This window comes from Bacillus rossius, chromosome 3 (genome assembly GCF_032445375.1).
Source record: "Bacillus rossius redtenbacheri isolate Brsri chromosome 3, Brsri_v3, whole genome shotgun sequence".
NCBI lineage: Eukaryota > Metazoa > Arthropoda > Insecta > Phasmatodea > Bacillidae > Bacillus > Bacillus rossius.
Window position 1 is genome coordinate 2693162 of NC_086332.1, and position 7421 is coordinate 2700582.

At 38.3% G+C, this 7421-nt stretch overlaps 1 long non-coding RNA gene across 1 annotated transcript; it reads left to right on the top strand.

Annotated features, from left to right (window-relative positions):
* The first annotated feature begins 2158 nt into the window (after positions 1–2158).
* On the top strand, positions 2159–6006 carry LOC134531382 (uncharacterized). Its single transcript, XR_010074980.1, has 2 exons — positions 2159–2209; positions 3922–6006. It is a non-coding gene; the product is annotated as an uncharacterized LOC134531382 (long non-coding RNA).
* Positions 6007–7421: the final 1415 nt, after the last annotated feature.

Here is a 7421-nt window from a genome sequence, read left to right on the forward strand (position 1 = left end):
TTTTTAATAAATTGAATTTAAAAATAGTGTAAAATAAAAATATGTATTTTATATAAAAAAAAGCGTGGGGTGGTTTTAAAGATATTATCAAAATGATAATCCTTCTACTCATATCTGTCAGTAAAATAATTATAACTATTGACACCAATTTAGCCCAGGACCTACCACCACGTCCTATCCTGCCTATATACATTCACTACATATTCTTCCTATCCTGCCCATATACATTCACTACCTATTCGTGGCAGCTTCTATACCGAAGGGACTAAACCTCTACGATGTATCCCGACACGTATTTGGTGGAGAACATTCCCTAACGAACTAATGGGCGATCCTTTGTCAAATGCCATCTCGCTCTAATTGACAAGTAGCAGACGCGAAAATCGAGAAACGATAATGGGCTAGTAATTATTTGTACTTGTAGTTGAGTAGATATCATTTAATAATTAAATTATTTTTGAAAGTGAAAAAAATAGTTATTCTGTACCATGTAGTAAAATAATTATTATATGTGTTAGGATACTTAATTAAAAAATTATTGATGATAATTTTTAAGCTAAAAGTAGCTATTTTGCACCGAGAAAGATCGAACCATGGACGTAAATCAATCAAGTCAAAAATATTGAAAGGAAATTATTATTTTTTTTTATTTATATTATTTTTGGAATTTTTTTCCGAAATGTTATATATATTTTTTTAATAAATGGAACGCGTTGCTAAAGAACAGATGGCTCTGGACTCGATGGCATAAGAAATAAATGTTAAAAAATTATTTTTATATTATTTTATAATTTTTAAAATACCTACGTTCATTTTTAGTATTTTGTTAAAAATGTAACCAAGGTGTCGAATTTCACACGAGGCATCATATTTCAGTCGTGATCAAGGTCTCCGGAGGTCAATGTCACCAGAATCCAAGATGGTGACTGGTCATTCACCCCGTCCACAATCAATACTCTATTGCCCTGTCCCATACTCCCATTACTATACTACTATATCAGGTCGGTTCCGTGTTCCGTATGGTCCCAAACACTACTGCAAGCACCAACTCTTTTACCAAATCACGAGGTAAACACTTGCCAAATGGGGCTCAATCTACAAATTAAATTCAAATCAGAGGAAATAACCTAACTGCTGAATACTTTAGAAGATGGCAGAGTATTAACGAGACAAAACCATAAAATTGTATTAAATTTATTTCAATTGTAAATATATAATATATATGAAAAACTATTTCAATTGTAAATATATAATATATATGAAAAACATTCGATAAATAATACCAAAACTAGAATCAGATCTCATTTTCTTTATTTTTCAGGTACAATGAAGTTATAATGATATTTTATCAAACAAATTTATTTCAAAAACATTCTCATCTGTTATATATATATAGTTACATTATAAGAAATGTTTTGAGTGATAAGGTCTTAAATCTCTGAAAAATAACACAAGTACAATTACAGGTAATTTAAAGGATTTGGAGAGTTTAGTTACTTTTACTACTCTGAAACAAATATGGCCACCAAGTAGACAGCATAGTAGGTGCAGAAAGCGCAAACAAGTGCAGAGTATTATAGGCACCAAGACAAAACTAGCATTTACTGTACTTTACCAGGTGCATCATGCACAAAAGACCAAGGAAAATTATATCAGAGAACATTAGTGAAATTTACAAGTAACTTTGTACAACAGCAAATATATCAAACTAAGAACAATTACTGGCCATTAAAGAAAATAACAAACACAAAAATTATACTTAGCTCTCCAATAATCTCCATGCTCTCGTACCTCTCTCTCTCTCTCTCTCTCTCTCTCTCTCTCATGTCATTGATTCATAGTGGCGTCGTCTTGATGGTCCTTGCTGCTCTATATTGAACTGCCTAAAACTAAGCTTGTTTATACCCTAAATTCCCCCCTCTCTCCCTCCTATTGCTTCTCAAACTCTCTAGGATGAAATAGTGTGTGTGCGATGGTTACAGAAAGTGTTTGAAGGTTCTTCACTGTAGTACAAACAATCGATACACAGGCGAGTCTTCCGTATGGATTCTTCTTCTTACTAATATCTCGGTTGGTACCCCTGAGTTTGAAGCTGTTTTGGAAGGAACCCTCATTATTTTGCTTGAAGGGTACTGTCTTAAACAGCACACAGCAGTAGCCTATCTATGACTTTTGATGTCACAAGATGGTGATTCCACATGGTAAACAGGTAAGGTTATATTTCTCTCGTGTCCTTAAATGTTTTTAATTTATAAAATTAACACGAAATGTTTCGTGACCAATACACATCAGCACATATGGTTCTCGTTAGTGCCATGTCTCGCTTAGAAGTAATGTGGCTGTCGGCCGAACAGTAAAGAACAAAAACTGTTCTGAACAACAAAGCTATAAAATCCTAATCATTTGCTCAATCATAACTTACGGGAATGTATACGTTTTTATTAGAGTTGGAATAAATGTGTGACATAGGCACATAGAATTATATCTTTTCACTACCTCACTGATTCTTAAAGTAAAATAAATCCCTGGTCACAAGAAATATTTACTTAAGTCTACTTGAACTGTGTAACGAAAATCCTTTATATAAAATAAATATAGTAATTTTTGTTAAAATTACTTTTCTTTCCTCAAACAATTTCTTCAAAAATATTCTGATAGTCTTTCATTATAAATCATAAATCTATCAATAAAAAAACTATCAAAATGTGGTCACGCCAATATTACATCAAATATAAATCACATTTATCTCATCCCGTTATTTTCGGACAAACAGCGGTCGTGTTAGCATGTTACCTCAAACATTTCCGTAAGTTTAATTTCCTCACATATACTGTAGTTCATCAACTATTTAGATGTACAAAATTATGATCATTAGTGCATTTCGTGCTAATAAATATAATATAAAGAAGTAAAACGCCATAGCAAAATCAGTTATCGTTGATTTCGTGCAACATATACATATATGTATCAGTTAAAGAGAAATAATTTTTTGTGAAGTACCTATTGTGACAAATTACACTTAGCTTACACTGAGGTAAGTATCAAATTCATAAAGTTCACTATGTTAATTTTTACATTTTATTTCTTCAGAACATTTTAATGTAGGTAATGAGAAAATACTTTCAGATTCAGTAAAATTTTGTAGGACTTATATTTCTTTATTTCAAAAAAATTGTTAAATAGATTAAAATTACAAACATGCAGTTAAATAAAAACAGAAAAAAAGTAAAACAAAATTAGAGAAACTTAAAACTTTTTACTGTTTTATTAATACATTTGTATTGCTAAAAGGTTGCTTTTACAAATAAGTAAAATACGGCCAGTTATAACTTTCGAACACTTAAGATCAAAGAACACAAAGTATTTTTTTAAATAATTCTCGACTAAATAAATAGTGATTATAGAAATTCATTTAATGCCACATCCAGAACGATTTTGGGCGTCAGGGGCTCATGATCAAGGTACGATAAGGGCGACACTTGCGCATGTATCGAGTGCCACGTCGCCTCTAGATTCAAAGTTCTTCATTTACATGCTTTTTTTTTGTTATGCTGCGGGTAGCTTGATTTAGCAGGAGAAATATTTGGGTGTCATCTAGCCTGAACTATATTATTTACAATCTACTTCAAAACGAAAATTTAAGTTTAAGCCATTTTAATTGTCACGTGCATACACTGCAGTAGGTACATATTTAACAAACTGACACACACACAGAAGTACGCCTAGCATTTTTAAAATTGTCAGATCTTAAAGCAAAATATCTTGGTGTTCTAAAATAAAATATGGCTTTTCAAAGCTGATCATTCCCCTCAGTACGACAGGTGGCAAGTACGTAGATAATGAAAGACCAAATATAACAATTAGAAGACTTTCTGGAGCACTCTAAGGGCGTGCCGTGCAGCAAGGGAAGCGTGCTTGCAGATGGCGGGGGAGCAGCGTGCAGCTTGCTCTGCCATGAACGCTGCACAACCCAGCAGCAGCCCCGCCGACAGCAGGTAGAAGTACAGCTGCAGGTGCTCCAGAGACAGCGGGGACAGGTCGCCGCCCGCCTCGGAGAAGCGCTGCACCGCCGACTGCACCACGATGTCCTTGGAGACCTTGTCGGTCAGGCCGTTGTCGTGCAGGTGCATGATGTACCTGTTGAGGTTCTCGGTGAAGGGGAAGTGACGCCGCGTGCGGAACGTCATCAGCAGGGCCATGACGCTGACCGACATGCGGTGGACCAGCGGCCGGTTGCCGTCCAGGTTGTCGGGGTTGTTGACGTCGTGGAGGCTGGTCAGGCCGGCGGTCAGCATGGCGATGCTGCGGTCTCTCTTCAGCATGTCCACGCCCAGGTCGTAGCTGTCCACCAGGATCACCCTCAGCCCGATGTGGTAGCTCAAGTCGTCGTTGGGGTCGGCCCCGACTATCACGTGACTCATGCTGAGGGAGTCGTTGGACGAAAAGCTCATTGGGATTGCAATTTTCAAGTTACTTTTGAAAACATCATCAAATGTTTCGAAATCCTTGAAATATTGGGGAACTGTTATGTAGCTGGAGAACGATCCTGAATATGCATTGTTGAATATAATGTTGAATATAACGGTCGCAGTGAAGTACAGTCGCAACGAAGTGCTGTTGAGCGGCTGCTGGGATGCGCCCACCATGAGAAGTCTAAAAGTTTCCAAGACTCTGAAGTTGGGCACATTGGCGGCAATTATGACACTGAACAGCAACTTACATCCGAAACAAAGAGCTGCGACGAAAATAGCATACGCCAACCAAGTGCCTTGGGTGAATGGAAGAAAGGCATTCATCCACATCGGCATTTGACGTGCCTTTGGTGCGATCACAGTGACTCGGTCGTAGTAAAATGGGTACGAAGTGACGGCAAGGAACTCTGGACTGAATAATACATATCCATTGCCGTTATAACCTGGCTCCGCCATATAGTTGTCTGGAATAGACCATTGCGTCATATTCGGGATGGATTTCTTGTTGAACACCAAGGTATAATTAGACCAATGGCAAAATCCTTTAGCTGATTGGTAAAGTGCTCCGGAATATTCTATATGTCCTTCAGAGTTTACTTTCTTCACAAAGTATGGGGGCCGGTGAGTTATAGCGACGTAGAGGGGAAAACCATTAGTGTCTGCTAGTTTATCATAAAAAACATTACTATGTGTACTTCTGATGAGCTTTGAGATATCTTTTATTTCACCCCCATTCCTAAAAGGATCGAACGTCAACAAAACTGCTTGGCTGGGTGTAGAATTTTTATATGAATTCCGATTTAGTAGCGCTATGCAGTTAAGAATTTCAAATTTTTCCCAAGCTGCTCGAAGGAACATTGCAATTTCTTTTAAACTGTCACTGGCATGCCTCATCAGTACAATCAAGAAAAGATGTTTTGTTTCCCAGATTTCAGACTTAGAAAGAGTGGTCAGATAATCGATCAACACAGTGTAGTTGTCGCTATCATTAATTATAACAAAACACACTGTACCAAACATGACATTATTTAAATATGAAGTTCCGTTTGTAAATCCCGTACTGAAATTACTATCTACAGTAAAGTTATTTCCATTGCTTGTAGTCCAAGTGGCACAGTTAGTAGTGTGAACCGGTACACGTGACGAAGCCTGCATCGCACCCATCATCTCGTCGGGAGAACTAGAGAGATAGCTGTCTTCTAGAATGACGAGTATGTTTCTGACCTTATGGTGTAAATGGTTTTCCGTCAGTAAAGAAAGTGTTGGGACTAACGGCTCTCTACCTCCTATTTCTCGTACACCTTTGAAGATTGTCCTTGAAGCATGGCACAGTCCAAAAAATAAAAACACAGGAAGTGTTGCCACCAACTTCGTGCGCATCTCTTTCTGAAACAGAACATAAATTTGATTTCAATTGTAATAATTTGATATTATTTTAAGTCGCATACATTTTTAAAAAAAAAAAAATATATATATTTTTTAGTTTGGTCTTTATTTAACAATATTATAAATAAAAACATTATTTTAAATTACATTTACTATGAATGTCTACCATGAATTAAAGTATCGATTACACAATTAGAACAAACTAATAAATTTGCACAATAGCTCCACGGGGCATTGCCAGAGAGAAAAAACAATAATCCACTAAAACTTACAAAATAAAGTAGAACAATTTTTTTAAGGTCAAAGTCAAAAAGGATTGCGAAATAAATCGAAGCTATCGAAGAAACATAAAATATAAAACAACTATGTGTGTACGTGGCGCAAGCAAAGTACATAGTCGCCGACACTCGGTGGGAACTGTGACAGTAAACCCGTCACGCATGGCCTCGGTCACACAGTGGGTGTCACGATGTGTGGTTGTCGGTCACCAGCTCTGGCGTGCGTGCATTGTGGATACGTTGACAACGCAGTGACGAAGAGACAATACACTTCGAGCTGTGTTTCACGAGTCTTACCTGAGCATGCAGGGTGAAAAGTATTTTATGTTTTAACCTGGCTCATTTTTTTTTATTTCTCTAGATAAAATTCCTCAGTGCCGTCGTGTCATGTAGGAGTGATATAGTGCCAGTGGCAGATACAGGGGGGGGGGGGGGGTGGCCACCAGGGGCAAGTGTAAATCCCCCCCCCCCCCCGAAAAACCAGTTGTCTGCTACGTTAATATTGCCGACAAAAATGATTGTTTCTGAAACCAATAAAATATTTTAATTTAGTTAATGAATTTCTTGTAGAATCATAAAATCTGGCAGTTGGATGTTTATGTGTAGTGTGAGTAGATTAAATACAAATTTAGTAAATTTAAGACTTTTTTCTCTGGCTACTCTGAAATCCTAGAGTGCCCCCTCCGAGGTGAACCTCTGGATCCGCCACTGTATAGCGCTATGGCACCATCCGTCCATGATACTTACTCTGTCTCGCCGCAGCGGAGCTGTGAGCTGTCCGGACAGAAACAACCCCTCGACCTCAGCCCCGACTGACAGGTCAGTCACGTGAGTTGGCGTGGCAGCACTGACCACGGGAGAGATAACCCCGAGAGTAAACACTGCCTCCCCCGAGCTGCGTCGCTGGCGGTGTTGACATTCAGCGCCCAGGCGAGGATTGTTATCACAAGTCTGTTTGAGTTTGAACTATGCGAGGAGTTTCCCCTCAAACGGGCTTTAAACGCGGGCTTCCACCTTGCAGCACGCACCTTCCGCCGTCAAAAGCCCAGCTCATGAAGTCGGGTGGAAACAGATCAAAAATACACAGTGGAGTAGTCCAGTTGAGTTTTCACGCGAAGCTGCAATATAACGAACCTCTCTTGCAGGCCTTTCCTGCTCCGTATCAAGGGTGTTACACTCATACAATCGATATCCTGTCGCGGTCACTTAAAATAATATAAAGCTGAAACGCCTTCTGGCAGCGGCAACCCTCCAGCTTATAAAGTACATGTCTAAAGTCCTCCAA